Source organism: Eschrichtius robustus, chromosome 2, assembly GCF_028021215.1.
Source record: "Eschrichtius robustus isolate mEscRob2 chromosome 2, mEscRob2.pri, whole genome shotgun sequence".
Taxonomy (NCBI): domain Eukaryota; kingdom Metazoa; phylum Chordata; class Mammalia; order Artiodactyla; family Eschrichtiidae; genus Eschrichtius; species Eschrichtius robustus.
Window position 1 is genome coordinate 127,331,685 of NC_090825.1, and position 19,612 is coordinate 127,351,296.

Below are 19,612 nucleotides of genomic sequence, written 5' to 3' on the forward strand. Positions count from 1 at the left end.
ATTAACAAACCAAATTCAACAATCTATTATACACTATGACTAAGTGAAATGTATTCCAAGTATTCAAAGCTGGCTCAAAATAGAAAATTAACCAACAGGATACAAAGAAAAAGTAAATGATTATATCAATTGACACAGAACAGGCATTTGACAAAAATCCAATACTCATGCATGATAAAAAAAATTCTCAGCAAAATAGTAACAGAAAGGAATTTCCCTAACTTACTGAAGAGCATATACCAAACAAACAAAAAACAAAAAAATACAACCCACAGAAAATATAATACTTAATGATGAAAGACTGAATGATTCCCCTCTTAGATCAGGAACAAGACAATGATGTTTGCTCTCACCATTCTACTTCAACATAGTACTGGAAATTCTACCCACTAAACTAACACAAGAAAGCAAAATTAGAAGCATACAGATCAGAAAGGAAAGAAACAAAACTGTCCCTATACGCAAATGACATGAATGATTGTCTATGTAGGCAATCCAAAGGAATTTACCAATATTATGCCTAAAACTAAGTGAGTTCAGCAAAGTAAGAGGATACAAGATCAACACAAAAATCAATCACATTTCTCTATACTAATAATAAAAACATGCAAGCACAAATAAAAACATAATACCATTTTTAATCACTCCAAAGAAACTGAAACACTTAGACTTACACTTATCAAAACATGTAGGATCTTTAGGAAGAAAATTACAAAATATCATTAAAAGAAATCAAATAAATAGAGATATACCATGGTCACTGATATGAAGACTATAAACAGTAAAGATGTTAATTATGCCCAAATTGATCTATAGGCTTAAAGCAATTTTTCTTAAAAATGACAGCAAGTTTTTTTTTGTAGACTTAGACAAAATTATTTTAAAATTTATATGGTATTCCTTAAAAATCTAAAAATAGAGTTCCCATATGATCCAGCAATCCCACTCCTGGGCATATATCCAGAAAAGATGAAAACTCTAATTTGAAAAGATACATGCACCCCAATGTTCATAGCAGCACTATTTACAATAGCCAACACATGGAAGCAACCTAACTGTCCGTCAACAGATGAATGGATAAAGAAGATGTGGCACATATATAAAATGGAATATTACTCAGCCATAAAAAAGAATGAAATAATGCCATTTGCAGCAACAAGGATGGACCTAGAGATTATCATACTAAGTGAAGTAAGTCAGAAAGAGAAAGACAAATATCATAGGATATCACTTATATGTGGAATCTAAAAAAAGATATAAATGAACTTATTTACAAAACAGAAACAGACTCACAGACATAGAAAACAAACTTATGGTCATCAAGGGGAAAGGTGGGGAGGAATATATTAGGAGTTGGGAATAACAGATAGACACTACTATATATAAAATAGATAAACAACAAAGACCTATTGTATGGCACAGGGAACTAGATTCAATATCTTGTAAGACCCTATAATGGAAAAGAATCTGAAAAAGAATCTGAAAAAGAATACATATATATATATAAATGAATCATTTTGCTATACAACTGAAACCAACACAACACTGTATATCAACTATACTTCAATAAAAAGTTGCTTGTTTTGAAAAAAAAAAAACTTACATGGAAACCAATACAACACTGTATATCAACTATACTTCAATAAAAAGTTGCTTATTTTGAAAAAAAAAAAACTTACATGGAAAGGAACAGGCCCTAAAATAGCTAAAACAATCTTGACAATGAAGAAAAAAGTGGAAGGAATTACTCCCACAACTTCTATTAAACATTGTACTGGAGGTTCTAGTCAGTGCAATAAGGCAAAAAAGAAATTAAAACCGTCTGGTTTGGAAAGGAAAGGGCAAAACCACATTCACTTGTAGATAACATGATCTTCTGTGCAGAAAGTCCAATGTATTCTACCAAAAAATGGTACTAGAACTAATTAGTAAGCTCAGGAAGGTTGAAGTATACCAGATCAATATACAATAATTAGTTGTACTTCCATATACAACCAATAAATAACCAGAAATTAAAATTTAAAACATCTACAGTAGAATTATGAAAGGTTTGGGGGCAAATCTGACAAAAGATGTGAAACACCTGTACACTGAAAACGATAAAACAATGCTAACAGAGATGAAAGAAGACTTAAAGGAGCTACATCACATTCATGTGTCAGCTCATTATTTTTATAATGTCAAATTCTGAAAATTGATTTATAAGTTCAGTGCAATCTATTCAAAACAGCAGCAAGCTTTAGAGAAGAAACTGACAAGAAAAGAAATAAAACTGTCACTGTATGAGAAGGACAGTTTTATATTCATATGGAAAGGAAAAGGACCAAGAATCGCCAAAACAACTTTGAAAAAAAAAAAAAATTAACTTTGAGGCTTAACACTACCTGATCTCAAGGCTTATTATACACACACTGCAATAATCAAGAGAGTGTGGTATTGGTGTAAAGACAGAAAAATGTATAAATGAAACAGAATAGATAGTTCAGAAATAGATTCAACTGATAATAATAACAAAGGCAATTCTGTGGGGGAAAGAATCACCTTTTCAACAAATAGTGCTGGAATAATTGGATATCCATAATTTAAATTGAACCTTAATCCACTCTTCATACTACATACAAAAAAATTAACTCAAAATGGCTCATAGCCCTAAATATAAACTCTAAAACTATAAAACTCCTAGAATAAAATGTAGGAGAAATCCTTTGTGACCTAGGATGAGGCAAAGATTTCTTAGTTGACACCAAAAGCATGAATCATAAAATAATAAATGATAAATTGGACCTCTGGTATTCAAAAGACACAATTTAAGAGAATAAAAAGAGAACCCACTGACTAGGAGAAATTGTTTCCAAGTCATATATCTAAGAAAGAACCATCAGCCAGAATATATGAAGACCTCTAACAACGAAATTATTTAAAACTGACCAAAAGATTTAAACAGGCACTTCACTAAAGGTATACTGATGGCAAATAAGAACAGGAAAAGATGCCCAACATCATTAGTCATCAGGGAAATGCTATGGTATCATAGTGAGATACCATTAATCACTTACTAAAATGACTAAAATTTTAAAAACTAATATTACCAAATACTGGCAAGGATGTACAGAAATGAACTTTTACATGCAGCTAGTGGGAATGTAAAATGGTGCAATCCCTTTGGAAAACAGGCAATTCCTCAGGTTAAGTATTCAGTGACTATATGATCCAGCCATTCCATTCCTAATGTTTATCCAAGAGAATAAGTATTAGGCAGGTGCACATACAACATACAATATCCAATACATGTGCATGCAAACATTTGTACAGGAATGCTCATAGCAGCTTTATTTGTAAAAGCCAAAAACTAAAATTAACTCAAATGTCCATCATAGGCATCCATACGATAGAATACTAATCAGCAACAGAAAGGAATGAACTCTTGGTACACATAGAAAATCGGATTAAATTCAAAATAAGTATGCTGAGTGAAAGAAATCAGTAAAAACAAGAGTGCATACGTTATGATTCTACTTACATCAAATTCTAGAAAATGCAAATGAATATATAGTGGCAGAAAACAGGTCAGTCTTTGCCTGGGAATGAGGCAGAGAGCCAGTTGGGGAAGAGGAATTAATTTCCAAGCGATAAGAAGAAACTTTGGGGGATGACGGACATTTTCATTATCTTGACTGTGGTGACAGTTTCACTGGTGTATACATAAGCCAATGTTATCAAATATGTGCGATTTATTGTTTGTCTATTAAACCTCAATAAACCTGCTTTTAAAAAACTCTACAGCATGCTTTAAAATGCCCTACATTATCTTCCTCAATTTTTTTGACATCATAAACCACTTCCCCTCATTCATTCCACTTCAGACATTCTTGTTCTTCCTCAACTCACTTTCACTTTAGGGCTTTTGAGAATGCTCCTCTTACTAGTATACAGATTTATCACTACTCTCACCAATTACCATAGCAAATAAGAAATATTTAGATTATCTCCCCAAAATGAAAATACCTTTTTCTTCTGGTCTTCCCTTCTTTTCTCATCTTTCTTACTCCCAACTTACCCACACCTTAAAAGCTTTCTGATGTACAAAATTTTGGGTAATTCCACTCAGGTTATTACATGAGTAAAACTGTTCATTCATGCTATCATTTAGTTGTTCAGCAAATATTCAGTGAACATCTACTATGTGTCACGCACTCTTCTATAGCTTCAGCTACATCATTTTAATATAGCTAAATATTCCTGCTCCATTCAGGCTTAAATGCTACCAAAATGGATAGACAATAAACAATAAACAAGGTAAGTTACAATATGACAAAAGTACCATTTAAAAAGTGAAATAAAACAAGGAAAATTAGGAATGCTTAGGGGAGTGTTGTTGTAACACACATGGAGGTCTGCTAGTCTTAGAGAATTCTGATCTAACCAGTCATCTAAGAACTCAGACTCATAATACAGTGTAATTCTTCAGTGATAAAATACTGTATAATGATAATTAAGAGTGTATGCTCCCTAGGTCTACCAGAAGAAAGAGAATAATAAAGATTAGAGCAGAGATAAACAAAATAGACAATAAAAACCAACAGAGAAAATTAATGAAACCAAGAGTTGGTTCTTCAAAAAGATCAACAAAATTGGCAAACCTTTAACTAGATTGACTGAGAAAAAAGAGAAGAGATTCAAATAACTAAAATCAGAAATGAAAGAGGGGACATTACAACTGATTTTACAGAGCTAAAAAAGATTGTAAGAGTACTATGAACAACTGTACACCAACAAATTGAATAATCTAGATGAAACAGACAAATTCCTAGAAACTCAAAACTTACCAGTACTAAATCATGAAGAAACAGAAAATCGATAGATTTAAAACCAGTAAGAAGATTGAATAAGTAATCAAAAATCTTGCAATAAATAATCCTGACTACAACTGTTGGGGGCATTTTCCTCCACAGTAGAGGTCAAGGAGACATGAAGGTCATATTTCACCCCGTTAGAGATGAAGAGTCTGAAACGCAAAGAAAAGCAAGATCTAGACAAGCAAGACAGTCTAGAAGATCAACACAGCATAGACTGATCTTTAGGAAGCTGAAAAAACAATATGAAGAAGTCATTGTACCCAAATCAGAGAACAAGAAAAAGAAAAAGGGGGGAAAGGAAAGCAGGATAAAGAGAAGGAAGAAGAAAAGAAGCAGAAACATCTAGAGAAGATAAATATGAACAAAAGTACTTCAGAACATATGATAAGATTTATCAGCCTTGTCTCCCAAGGCAATAGAAATAAAAGAATAAACAAATGCGACCTAATCAAACTTATAAGCTTTTGCACAGCAAAGGAAACCATAAACAAAATGGAAAGAGACAACCTACAGATGGGGAGAAAATACTTGCAAATGATATGACTGACAAGGACTTAATTCCAAAATATATAAACAGCTCATACAACTCAATAACAAAAAAACAACCCAGTCAAAAAATGGGCAGAAGACCTAAACAGACATTTGTCCAAAGAAGACATACATATGGCCAACAGACACATGAAAAGATGTTCAACATTCTAATTATTAGAGAAATGCAAATCAAAATTACAATGAGGTACCACCTCACACCAATCAGAATGGCCATGATTAAAAAGTCTACAAGTAATAAATGCTGGAGAGGGTGTGGAGAAAAGGGAACCCTCTCACACCGTTGCTGGGAATGTAAATTGGTGCAGCCACTATGGAAAACAGCATGGAGGTTCCTCAAAAAACTAAAAATAGAGTTGCCATATGATCCAGCAATCCCATTCCTGGGCATATACCTAGACAAAACTATAATTCGAAGAGATACATGCACCCCTATGTTCATAGCAGCATTATTTACAATAGCCAAGACAGGGAGACAACCTAAATGTCCATTGACAGATGAATGGATAAAGAAGATGTGGTATATATATACAATGAAATACTACTCAGCCATAAAAAAGAACGAAATAATGCCATTTGCAGCAACTAGAGATTATCATACTAGGTAAAGTAAGTCAGAAAGAGAAAGACAGATACCATATGACATCACTTATATGTGGAATCTAAAATATGACACAAATGAACTTATCTATGAAACAGAAACAGACTTACAGACATAGAGAACACACTTGTGGTTGCCAAGTGGGGGTGAAGGGGTGGGGAGGGATGGAGTGGGAGTTTGGGATTAGCAGATGCAAACTATTATATATAGAATGGATAAACAACAAGGTTCTACTGTATTGCACAGGGAACTATATTCAATATCCTGTAATAAACCAAAACGGAAAAGAAAAAAAAAAAGTTTATCAGCCTTACAGACCAGAACTGACTTCAAGTTCAACCACTCCATCCTGTTCACTTTCTTTTTTTTTGGAACTTGTTAGCTTGTTTATGTCTCTCTGGGCATCATTCCCCACATGTGGGGCCCAGCTCTCTGGAACCTTCACTGGCCATCCTTTCCTCGTTTCTCCCCTGGGCACCAGGACCGCATAGGTAGATACATCCACGCGTCTCCCACATCTGTAGACGCCTCCTGCCTCTTGTGCTATTTGGCCAAACTCTGAGGCTCCCCCGGCACCTTCATCTCCGGGTCTATCCTGGTGGGGCCTTCCTCCCTGGGGTAGTAGTGCAGGGGATTGGGTCACAGTTCCTCGCCGATGATCTCAGCAATCCTGTTAGACCCTGGGCAGTTGTGGTCAGACAACCAGTTGAGGAAGTTAAGGCTGGTGGTGTCCTGCCTGCAGTTGGGGGCTCCTCATTCATAATCCCAGAACCACTGGACGGGAGTGGAACGAGACGCCCTATATCCAGCAATGCTAAGGTGATACTCCTTAACGATCATGTCATTCCAGAAGCAGGGGTTGTTCCAAAAGAAAAACATCAACCTGCAGTGGTGCCTGGGATGGCCCAGTTCCTGCACCTCCAAATTGATCATGTAGCTAAGCGTGTCTTCATCTTGGTCACTGATCATGGCCGACATCTGGGAGTGGTTCATAGTGGCTCTGGCCCAGAAGCCAGGAATGCCCTGGATGATGGCCCTTCTGCGATCAAACTGAGGATTCCGCCTCTGACTAATCTTGCGCTTGCCCTGCTGGCTTGGGCATTCAGAGTGCTCAGCTCTAACTGCAGGGCCCCCAGCGCCTCTAGCGGGGGCCAGGCCATCGTGGGTCCCGGCTCTGGCTCTTCCTGCTCCTGCTCCTGGGGCTTCCCCTCCCGCTCCTCCGCCTGCATCTCCTCCTGCTCCTCCTCTGCCACCACCTCCAACACTTGCATGATGTCCTCCACGAGCAGCCCTAACTCCTCCCGGATCCCCGCCACCTCTCCCTCCTCCAGGGCCACGCCTTGCTGCACCACCTCCACCTTGAAGATGGTGGCCTCCTTGCCCAACCCACCAGCTAGTGCCCACGCCGTACCCACCTCCCCCACTGCACCCCCCCACAACTAGGGCCCCTTCTTCCTGAGCCCCCCACTGCAGGCCCCTTCTTCCTGAGCACCCCCTCCCACAACTAGGATGACCCAGGGTCCCTGGGCAGCACCGCCTTCCCCAGACCCCGCCTCACTCACCATGTGGCCCTGGCCCTGAGCTGGGGCAGCTACGAAGGAGCGGGAGGTGGAAGCACAGCACGTGGCCCACAGAGCAGGCAGGCCCAGCGACCAGAGTCACCCTGCGCCACGGACCTCGGGGTGGGGGGCGAGGGCATCCTGTTCACTTTCTACCATGAACAGTTCACTCTATGATTCAAGTCATCTAAACAGGCCAAACAATCTTGTAGGTATAACTTCTGTGTATTCCAGAAGATTAACAAAAGAAAATGAAGACGAGGGAGAAAAGAGAGAAGAAAAAGGAGAAAATAAAGCACACCCTAAATCAATCAGAGAACAACAGTGGCCAAGAGAGAAAAGAAGATCTACAGGAGTTTCATTTCGGACACAAGATAGAGATGAAAATGAAAAAGAACAACAATCAGATACAGATGGGAGATCCAATAAGAAAGAAACTTAGATGGATTCCATTTCTAGATGTGAAACAAGTTCCATGTCATCTAGTGATTGGTATTAATTCCTTGCTGGGTTACTCTGCATCATACAGTTACTTTAAAAAAAGAAAGACTTACAGTAGCAGGCTAGAAAAGGATGACTCCCTGACTTTAAAAAGCTTTATGAACAAATTCGAACTGAAAATGAAAAGCTGAAAGCATAGCTACATGATACATATATGGAACTGACAGATCTTAAATTGCAATTGGAAAAGGCCACCCAGAGACAAGAAATATTTGCAGATAGGTCACTACTAGAAGTTGGGGAAAAAGGGGACAAAGAGCTCTAAAAAGAATATCTGAAGTGAAAGAAGAGCTCAAAATTTTACCAGATCTAAAAGCAGACAACCAGAGGCTAAAGGATGAAAATGGGGACTTGATCAGAGTCATAAGCAAACTTTCCAAATTAAATAAAAAGCAGCAAGTAATGGAATTGCACATATTTGTAATCCCATGGATCATAACTGAAAGTCACTGGAAACTTGGAAGGATCCTTGGAGGCTATCATTTTTGGATATGCTGCCAATTGCCTACTTATCTAGGATTTCTGTTTCATTTTGTTTTTCTTTTTTTTCCCTTGTATCGAGGTCATTGTTTCACGTTAATGCAGCTGCTGAGAAGTGGGGTTTTTCATTTATTTATTTTAAATAACTGAGAAAACTTGTGTACAACTCCAGTATATAAAGAAAGTGTTCAAGGCCAGATATGCCTCAGATATTTAACCAGCAAGCCTTAGTTGTACGTAAATACTTTTGTGTCAACAAAAACTTTCAGCTCCCAGAGAAGACAGTTATTCAGAATTTTTTGATCTGCCAGTTTTCAGTTTTTCAATATTTAGGTTTTTTTGCTTTACATCTAAGTTTGGGTTTGTATTTTTTCTTTATAACTCTTCATGTGGCAGACATTTCTATGTTTTCACACCTTTATCATTTACAGAAAAGAACATGTGCTCTTCTGAGATTGTTGTTAGGTTCAGGCTAATGCTGTGTTGTCCCCCAGCTGGAAATGAGTTGCTTGGAGGAACATTTTTTCTCATTGTTTGTGCAATATGCATTTATTTCTTATATGAATGCTTTAAAGTCAATTGAGATTAGATTCTTCTAAGTCCTACTTTCTGCCTTCATTGGTAAGATGTTGTTTCTGTTGTTTATTATTGTAGAATAAGAGATTAGATCCTGTAATCTTCACATTCATTTTGCAGGTACTGAGTGATACTGTATATATAAGTGTGTGTTGCTTGATTTTTAGAAAACCCCGTGGCACATTTGCCTATTTTCTTATTTCAAAAATCTGTTAACACAAGTAGGCTATTCCATAATAGTGTTAAAAACAAAATTTGCTAACAATGTGATATAAAGACTTTAAAAGGAACCCTATCTTTACAAAACTTTTCTACTGTAAAGTGCTTTTATTTTCAGTTTGCATTTGATAGTTTTCAACCACAATTTAAGCTGCATAAGATAAATGCTTCACATTTCATATAACTATATTTATCTGAGTGTTATCTAAAATTGTTGTGCTAGCCAAAGTAATGCTATGAAGTCATTTCCAGATTTAACCCATGGGTTAATGCTAAATGCATTGTTACTGCCATGGGAAGAGGCACTGACTTTGATACTACCAGCATGTCCAGACTATACATGTACCAGTGACTTTTAAAAAAAAAACCAAGTACATAATGAATATGGCTTTTATTTGGACAAATAGCTTTATATTTTAATTAAACCATGCAAAAAATATTACATCTTTCTAGCATATAACTGTCTCCTTATCCACTGAACATTTCAGACTTTTGAATAAATTATACATTGGAAAGCTTATGGTCACTAATTGCATTACTGATTGTAGTGTATATTATACAAAATGTGAATTTGTCCCCCCTCATTTTAGAAGGTCACTGTGTTCTACTGCCTATTTTAGATTATTTTGGGGTTGGGAAAGAGTGTTTTCCCAGAAGGATTTTAAGTCTTCTCTCTCGATGGGTTTTATGAAGACATGAGGTTATGTTCTTACCACCAAGCTCAGGATTCTAGATTTTTAAAGGTACAAGGATAGTTATGGGAATTTTACTTTGATTTGAACTGTATGAATAGAACATCTGAATATAGAGAATTTCCATGATCTTATGTGGGCATAAAATATACAGATAATTGAACAGTTTGAGTGACTGCACAACATTTAGGCATGAAAACAGGAATAAAATTAAGAAAACAATTTCATTTATAATAGCAAGAAAAAGAATAAAATACACGGGAATAAAGTTAATCAAGGACACAAAAGACTTGTACACTGAAAACTACAAAACATTGCTGAAAGAACTTATAGAAACACACAAACGGAAAGAAATCTCATATTCATGGACTGGAAGATTTAATACTGTTAAGATGTAAATATCATCCAAAGTGGTCTACAGATTCAATGCAATTTCCATCAAAACCCCAATAATGTTTTTTGCAGAAATAGAAAAATCCATCCTAAAATTTATATGTAACCTCAGGAAATCCTGTATAACCAAAACAATCTTCAAAAGAAAAACAATGTTGTAAGTCTAACACATCCTGATTTCAAAACTTATTACAAAGCTACTGTAATCAAAAGAGTGTGGTATTGGCCTAAGAATAGACATATAAACCAACGTAATAGAATAGAGAGGACAGAAATAAACCCTTGCGTATATGGTCAAATGATCTCAACAAAGATGCCAAGACCATTAAAAGGGGAAAGAACAGTCTTTTTCGATAAATAGCGTTGGGAAAACTGGATGGCCACAAGCAAAAGGATGAATTCATACCCTTATCTAACACCATATACAAAATTACCTCAAAATGGATCAAGGTCCTAAACAAGAGCCACCTGTCAAAGCTGCCTTTCAGAAATGAAGGGGAGATAAAGACTTTCCCAGACAGCAAAACTGAGGAGGTTCATCACCACTATACCAGCTTTACAAGAAATGCCAAAAGGAATTCTTTAAGCTGAAATGAAAGGATACTAGCTAGTAACATGAAAATATAAAACACAGTTGTAAAGGCAAGTACATAGTCAAATTCAGAATATTCTAATACTATCATACAATGGTGTATTAAACACTTAACTCCAGTAGAAAGGTTAAAAAAGATAAAAGTATTAAAAATAACTATAGCCAAAATAATTTGTTAATGGATATACAAATAAAAAGACATAAATTGTTACATTAAAAACATAAAATGAGGGGAGCAAAGGGTACTTTTGTATGCAATCAGGTTAAGTTATCATCAGCTTACAATAGAATAAGATATTTTATGTGAGCCTCATGATAATCAAAGCAAAAACCTAGAGTAGATACACAAAAGATAGAGAGGGCAATCAAAGAACACCTCTAAGGAAAATCATCAATTAACAAAGGAAGACAGCAAGAGAGGAAGAAAAGAAAAATAGAAATACAAAACAGTCAGGAAACAATAAGGTGGCATCAATAAGTCTTTGCCGATCAACAATTACTTTAAATTGATTAAATTATCCAATCAAAAGGCATAGAGTGGCTGAATAGATTAAAAAAACAACAACAAAACAAGACCTAACAATATGCTGCCTACAAGAGACTCACTTCAGCTTTAGGAACATGTATAGGTTCAAAGTTACAGAATGGGAAAAGATATTCCAAGCAAATGGAAACCAAAAGAGATCAAGCATAGCTATACTTATATTAGACAAAATATACTATAAGTTAAAAACTGAAACAGAGACAAAAAAGGTCATTATATAATGATAAAAGGGTCAATTAATCAAGATAATACAATATTATAAATATATATACACCCAACATCAGACTACCTAAATATTAGGCAAATACTAACAGGTCTGAAGGGAGAAATAAAACTACAGTAATAGTAGAGGACTTCAATACCTCACTTTCAACAATGGATAGATCATCCAGACAGAAAATCAACAAAGGAACTTGAACTATATTTTAAATCAAATGGACACATACACAACATTTCATTCAACAGCAAAGGAATATACATTTTTCCCAATGGCACACAGGACATCCTCCAGGATAAATCATAGATAGATCACAAAACAAGTCATAGCATATTTATGAAGACTGAAACCATATCAAGTATCTTTTCTGACCACAGTGGTATGAAACAAGAAATCAATAACAGAAGCAAAACTGAAAAGCTCACAAATATGTGCCCACTCTTGACACTTCTATTGAACATAATACTAGAAGTACTAGCCAGAGCAATTAGTCAAAAAAAAAAAAAAAAAAGCCATCCAAATCGAAAAGTAAAAAGTAAAAGTGTCTCTGTTTGCAGATGACATGACCTTATATACAGGCATACCTCAGAGATATTGAGGGTAAAGTTCCAGGCCACTGCAATAAAGTGAATAGCGCAATAAAGTGAGTCACACAAATGTTTTGGTTTCCTAGTACATATAAAAGCTATGTTAAAAATATACTGTAGTCTATTAAGTATGTAATAGCATTATATCTAAAAGCATGTAATACTTTAATTTAAAAATAACTTATTGCTAAATAATGCTAACCACCATTTGAGCTTTCAGCGAGTCTTACTTTTTGTTGATGGAGAGTCTTGCCTCAATGTTGATGGCTGCTGACTGACCAGTGTCGGCTGCTGGAGGTCTGGGTGACAGTGGCAATTTCTTAAAATAAGACAACAGTGAAGTTTGCCACATTAATTGACTCTTCCTTCACGTACGATTTCTCTGTAGCATGCAATGCTGTTTGATAGCATTTTACCCACAGAACTTCTTTCAAAATTGCAGTTAATCCTCTCAAACCCTGCCGCTGCTTTATCAACTAAGTTTAAGTAACATTCTAAATCCTTTGTTTTCATTTCAACAATCTTCACAACATCCTCACCAGGAGTAGATTCCATCTCAAGAAACCACTTTCTTTGCTCATTCATAAGAAGCAACTCCTCATCCGTTACAGTTTTATCATGAGATTGTAGCACCTCAGTCACATCTTCAGGCTCCACTTCTAACTGCAAGAATTACCAAAATGTGACACAGAGACAAAAAGTGAGCAAATGCTGTTGAAAAAATGGCACCAGTAGATTTGCTCAACACAGGCTTGCCACAAACCTTCAGTCTGTAAAAAACACAACATCTGCAAAACATAATAAAGTGAAGCATGATAGAGCAAAGTATGCTTGTACAGAAAACTCTAGAGACTTTACCAAAAAACTTGTTAAAATAATAAACAAATTCAGGAAAGCTGAAGCATACAAAATCAATATGCAGAAATTAGTTATTCATCTATATACAAACAATGAACTATTGGAAAGAGAAATTAAGAAAACAATCCAGGGAATTCCCTGGCAGTCCAGTGGTTAGAACTTAGTGCTTTCACTGCCGAGGGCCTGGGTTCGATCCCTGGTCAGGGAACTAAGATCCTGCAAACCACACAGCATGGCCAAAAAAAAAAAAATCCCATTTACAAAGGCATCAAAAACAATAAAATACTTAGGTATTAACTCAAACTGTAAACTGAAAACTATAAGATACCAATTTAAAAAACTGAAGAGGACACAAATAAATGAAAAGATAATCTGTGTTCATAGTTTGGAAGACTTAATATTGTTAAAATGTCTATAGTAGCAAAACAACCTGTAGTTTCAATGCACCCACTATTAAAATTCCATTGGCATTTTTCACAGACATAGAAAAAACAATCCTAGAATTCATCGGGAACCACAAAGACCCTAAATAGCCAATGCAATACTGAAAAAGAAGAACAAAGCTGGAGGCAACATATTTCCTGATGTCAAACTATATTACAAATCTATAGTAATCAACAGAATGGTACTGCTATAAAAACAGACACATAAACCAGTGGAACAGAATAGAGAGCCCAGATATAAACCCATACATATACAGTCAGCTAATCTTCATCAAGGACACACAATGGAGAAAGGATAATCTCTTCATTAAATGGTGCTGGGAAAACTGGGTATCCGCATTCAAAAGAATGAAACTAGACCCCTACCTTACACCACTCACAAAAGTTATCTCAAAATGGATTAAAGACTAAATTTACCTGAAACCATATAACTCCTAGAAGAAAACAGGGGAAAAGTTCCTTGACATTGGTCTTGGCAATGATTTTTTTTGGATATGACACCAAAAGCAGAGGAAATAAAAGCAAAATAAACAAGTGGAACTACATCAAACTAAAAAGCTTCTGACTACAAGTAACTCAATTTCGTTTCTTTTTATGGCTGAGTAATATTCCATTGTACATGTCATACAGAGTGAAGTAAGTCAGAAAGAGAAAAACTAATACCGTATGCTAACGCATATATATGGAATCTAAAAAAAAAGGTAGTAATGAACCTAATGGCAGGGCAGGAATAAAGACGCAGACATAGAGAATGGACTTGAGGACACAAGTGGCGGGGGAGGGGAAGCTGGGGTTAAGTGAGAGTTAGCACTGACACATATACACTACCAAATGTAAAATAGATAGCTAGTGGGAAGCAGCAGCATAGCACAGGAAGATCAGCTTGGTGCTCTGCAACGACCTAGAGGGGTAGGATAGGGAGGGTGGGAGGGAGGCTCAAGAGGGAGGGGATATGGGGATATATGTATGCATATGGGTGATTCACTTTGTTGTATAACAGAAACTAAGACAGCATTGTGAAGCAGTTATACTCCAATAAAGATGTATAAAAAATTTAAAAAATAAAAATAATTAGAAATCTAAATTAATTAATTAATTAAAAGGTTTCTGAAAAGAAAACGAAATAATCAACAAAATGAAAAGACAACCTATGGAAGAGGGGGAAATACTTGCAAATCACTGATCTGGTAAGAGGTTACTATCCAAAATATATAAGGAACTCATACAACTCAATAGCAAAGAAACAATCTGATTATAAAATGGGCAGAGAAATTGAATAGGCATTTTTCCAAAGAAGACATCCAAATGGTCAACAGGTATATGAAAAGGCGCTCAACATCACTAATCATCAGAAAAAAGCAAATCAAAACCATTCTAACCTCATACCTGTTAGAATGGCTATCATCAAAAAGACAGATAACATGTTGGCAACGATGCAGAGAAAGGGGAACCCTATACACTACTGGTATGAATGTAAATCAGCACAGCTATTATGGAAAACATGGAGGTTCCTAAAAAAGTCCTGCTTCTGGGCATATATATCAAAAGGAAGTGAAATCACTACTTGCAGAGATATCTACACCCCCATGTTCACTGCAGCATTAATCACAATAGTCATTTTTATAACTACATAACAGGACTTCCCTGGTGGCACAGTGGTGAATCTGCCTGCCAATGCAGGGGACACGAGTTCAAGCCGTGGTCCGGGAAGATCCCACATGCCACGGAGCAACTAAGCCCATGCGCCACAACTACTGAGCCTGCGCTCTAGAGCCCACAAGCCACAAGTACTGAGCCCGTGCGCCTAGAGCCTGTGCTCCACAACAAGAGAAGCCACCGCAACAAGAAAAGCCACCGCAACAAGAGAAGCCCCTGCACCGCAACAAAGAGTAGTCCCTGCTCACCACAACTAGAGAAAGCCCGTGCACAGCCACCAAGACCCAACGCAGCCAAAAATAAATAAATTTATTTTTAAAAACTACATATGACTATATATATATATATATATATATATATATATATATATATATATATATATATATATATATATATATATATATATAATTCAGCTATAAAAAATGAAGGAATTCCTGTACAGCACGGTGGCTATAGTTAACAATACTGCATCATATGTTTGCAAGTTGCTAACAGAGTAAATCTTGAAAGTTCTCAGCACAGGAAAAAAACCTGTAGCTGTATGAAGTGATAGATGTTAGCTAAATTTATAGTGGCAATCATTTCACAATATATGCATATCATTATGCTGTATACCTTAAACTTATACAATGTTTGTTATATGTCAGTTATATCTCAATAAAACTGGGGGAAAAAAGGAAATCCTGCCATTTGTGACAACACGGATGGACCCTGAGGGCATTACGGTAAGTAAAGTCAGACAGAGAAATATAAATACTCAATGACCCCACATATATAAAATATGGAAATGCTAAAATCATAGAAATTGAGAGTAGTTTGGTGGCTGCCAGGGGCTGAGGGCCAGGGAAAATGAGATGTTGGTCAAATGGTACACACTTCCAGTTACATAATAAATAAGTTCTGGGGATCTAATGTATAGTATGGTGACTACAGCTAACAATACTGTATCATATACTTGAAAGTTGCTGAGAGTAAATCTTAAATGATTTCACCACAAAAATAAAATGATAACTATGTGAGGTGATGAAGGTGTTGACTAACCATATTGTGGTAAATGTCACATTATAAATATACATTGCATGTATCAAATTATCACTTTGTACACCTTAAACTTACACAATGCTATGTCAACTATATCTCAGTAACTCTAGGGAGAAAAACAAATTTAGGATTATAAGGTTTTACTTAACATCTTTGATATGGTAATTTTTTATCATACACCTGAAATCTTTGGTTCCTAAAGACATTCATAACTACAGTAGTTCTCCCTTGACCACAGGGGATATGTTTCAAGACCCGCAGTGGATGCCTGAAATTGAGCTGTTTTTTCCTATACATACATCCTATGATAAAGTTGCATTTACAAATTAGGCACAATAAGACAGTAACTAATAATTAAACAATTATAACAATATACTGTAATAAGAGTTATGTGAATGTGGCCTCTCTCTCAAAATATCTTCTTGTACAAGTTTAATGCCTTTTCCATCTTAACTTAAGCACTTATCATGCATTGGGGCCATAACTTTTGAAGTCTGAGGTGTGACAGCAAAACCAGCATGAATTATTTTTCCATCTTCACAATTTCACAGATTTGTTCTTACCATAGGTCTTAGCAATCTTGGCATACAATTTTTTTCTTTCCTTACTAAGTCAAAAACTTTTACCTTTTCACTTTAAGAAAACATTTCACAGCCTCTCTTTGGCATATCTGAATTGCCAGCATCATTACTATTGTGCTTCAGGGCCATTACTAAGTAAAATAAGGGTGACTTGAACACAAGCACTGTGATACCATGACAGTTGATCTGATAAACGAAATTACTACTAAGTGACTTCACAGGCAGGATACACTGGACAAAGGGATGATTTATGTCCCAGGGAGCGGGACAGTAAGAGACTTCTTCACACTACTCAGTATGATGTGCAATTTAAAACTTACGAATTATTTACAGAATTTTCCATTTAATATTTTTAGATGGAGGTTGACAGCAGGTAACTGAAAACACAGAAAGCGAAACCGCAGATAAGGGGGGACTACTGTATTTATTTGATCCATTCCTTCATTTCTTTTTCTTCTCTCTGTATGTGTATGTATCCAATATTATTATCAATACCAGTATTATGAGTAACGGAACAGTTACTGAAAAACACCTTCTTTGCCGTTCCTTTATCCTTATGATATATCCCACCAGGGAAAAACAAACAGTTTAAAGTTCCTTGAAATTATTTCTCGGTATGGTAACCACCAATGCTATATATGTTTAGTTTCATTTTGCTAAATTTTTAGGTGTCACTTCATTTTGACTTTGTTTTGTTATTATTTATACTATTTACATGGTTCCAAAGTCAATTATACAAAACAAAGTTACATTCATGAGAGGTCTAAGGGATATCACTATCCTCTCCACCATGTTCCATCACCTTAGAGCAAAACATTTTAATTAATATTTGGGTCTTTCCTTTCAGCATTTGTACTTATATATAAGAAAATATGTGCACTTCTTCCCACCACTACCTGTCTTTCTTAGAAGACAGTGTACTGTAATTCTTCTGTGCCTTATTTAAGAACATGAATGGAGAGTATAAAAAGACGTATCTCATATGTGCACTTGTTCCCACCACTACCTGTCTTTCTTAGAAGACAGTGTACTGTAATTCTTCTGTGCCTTGTTTTATTTAAGAACATGACTGGAGAGTATAAAAAGACGTATCTTATTCCTCTTTAGAGTTGCACAGTCCCCAGTGTGCAGATATACTATATTTAAACATTTTCTATCAATAATCATTTAGGCTGTTTACTGTCTTTTTTCTGTTGTGAACAGTGCTATGATGAATGAACGTTAAGTATGTACCTCTTTTTTTTTTAAGATTTTTTTTTGATGTGGACCATTTTTAAAGTCTTTATTGAATTTGTTACAATATTGCTTCTGTTTTATGTTTTGGTTTTTTTGGCCCCAAGACATGTGAGATCTTAGCTCCCCAACCACGGATCGAAGCTGCACCCCTGCATTGGAAGGCGAAGTCTTAACCACTAGGCTGCCAGGGAAGTCCCAAGCATGCATCTCTTAATATTTCCCCAACATATCTTTAGAAGATTCCTAAAAATGTTTAGAAATTGCATATGTAATTTTGCTAGATACATCCAAGTTTATTCAAACTAATAACTTCTTTTAACACAGAAGAAATTTTAATATTAATATAAGCCATTTTATCAATCTTTTCTTCATGCACAGTGTTAAACATTTTTCCCTATCCTAAGGCTATGAAGAGTCTCCTATATAATTACCTGGAAACTTTGCCATTTTGCATTTCATATATATATTTAGATGAGTTGACCCAGAACAATTTATTAAAAAGATAATTTTTCCCCTTCTGATCACAATACCACTTTTGTCATAAAGTTACTCATATATAATTTTTTTATTCTCAGGCTCTCATTTCATTCATCTATTTTTGTCACTCTTGTGTCAATACTATATTGCCTATGTTACTATAGCTTTGTGGGAAACCTTAGTCTGATCAATTCTAATATTTGTTCTTACTGAGTGACTTGCCTATTCTTGTCCCTTAGTATTTCCATATATATATTAGAATCAACTAGATACAGATATAGGTATATCACAATTTGTATGTGTTTGCAAAATAAAATAAATGAAAAGTAATTGAGGTCTCTTTAACATAGCATGAGTTAGATCACCAGACACAAAGGAAGTGAAATGGACAGAGGAGAGGACAGGAAAGCTGAGATCAGAAGCAGTGTGTTTAAATGCAAATCAAATTTAAATGTGTACACATTGGAATTAGTAGCCTATTTCAAGAGAAGAGAGAGGGATAAACAGGATAAATATTAGCTAAGAATATGCTGTCTGCCAGGATTTCACATACAGATGAGCAAACAGACACTGAGGGTTAAAAAGGTCTTCATAGATGTCACACAATCTATTAATAAGGGAACAAGGGTTAAAACTCATGGCCATCTGACTTTAGAAACAATGTCTTTCCACCACACCAAGCTCCTAGAGGGGTGGGGTAAAAGGGAGAAATGAGCAAGCAGTGTCAATTCCAAGGTCCTGGGTCCATCCACAGACACAAATCAACTTATACTATCAAAATTAAAAAAGACCACATTTATTGAACCTTTTCAACCCATCTTTCCATCATTCTATAAGAAGAATTTTACATATACCTTTAGGTTCTGATGGTCAAGTCCCCTCCCCTTAGTGCAGTTTCTAGGTCTTGGCATTTTTTTTTTTTTTTAATTAATTTATTTATTTATTTATTTTTGG

At 35.7% G+C, this 19,612-nt stretch overlaps 1 pseudogene; it reads left to right on the plus strand.

The window, feature by feature from the left end:
• Positions 1-4,968: 4,968 nt before the first annotated feature.
• LOC137758940 (protein phosphatase 1 regulatory subunit 12A pseudogene) lies at positions 4,969-18,163 on the plus strand (annotated as a pseudogene).
• The last annotated feature ends 1,449 nt before the right edge of the window (positions 18,164-19,612 follow it).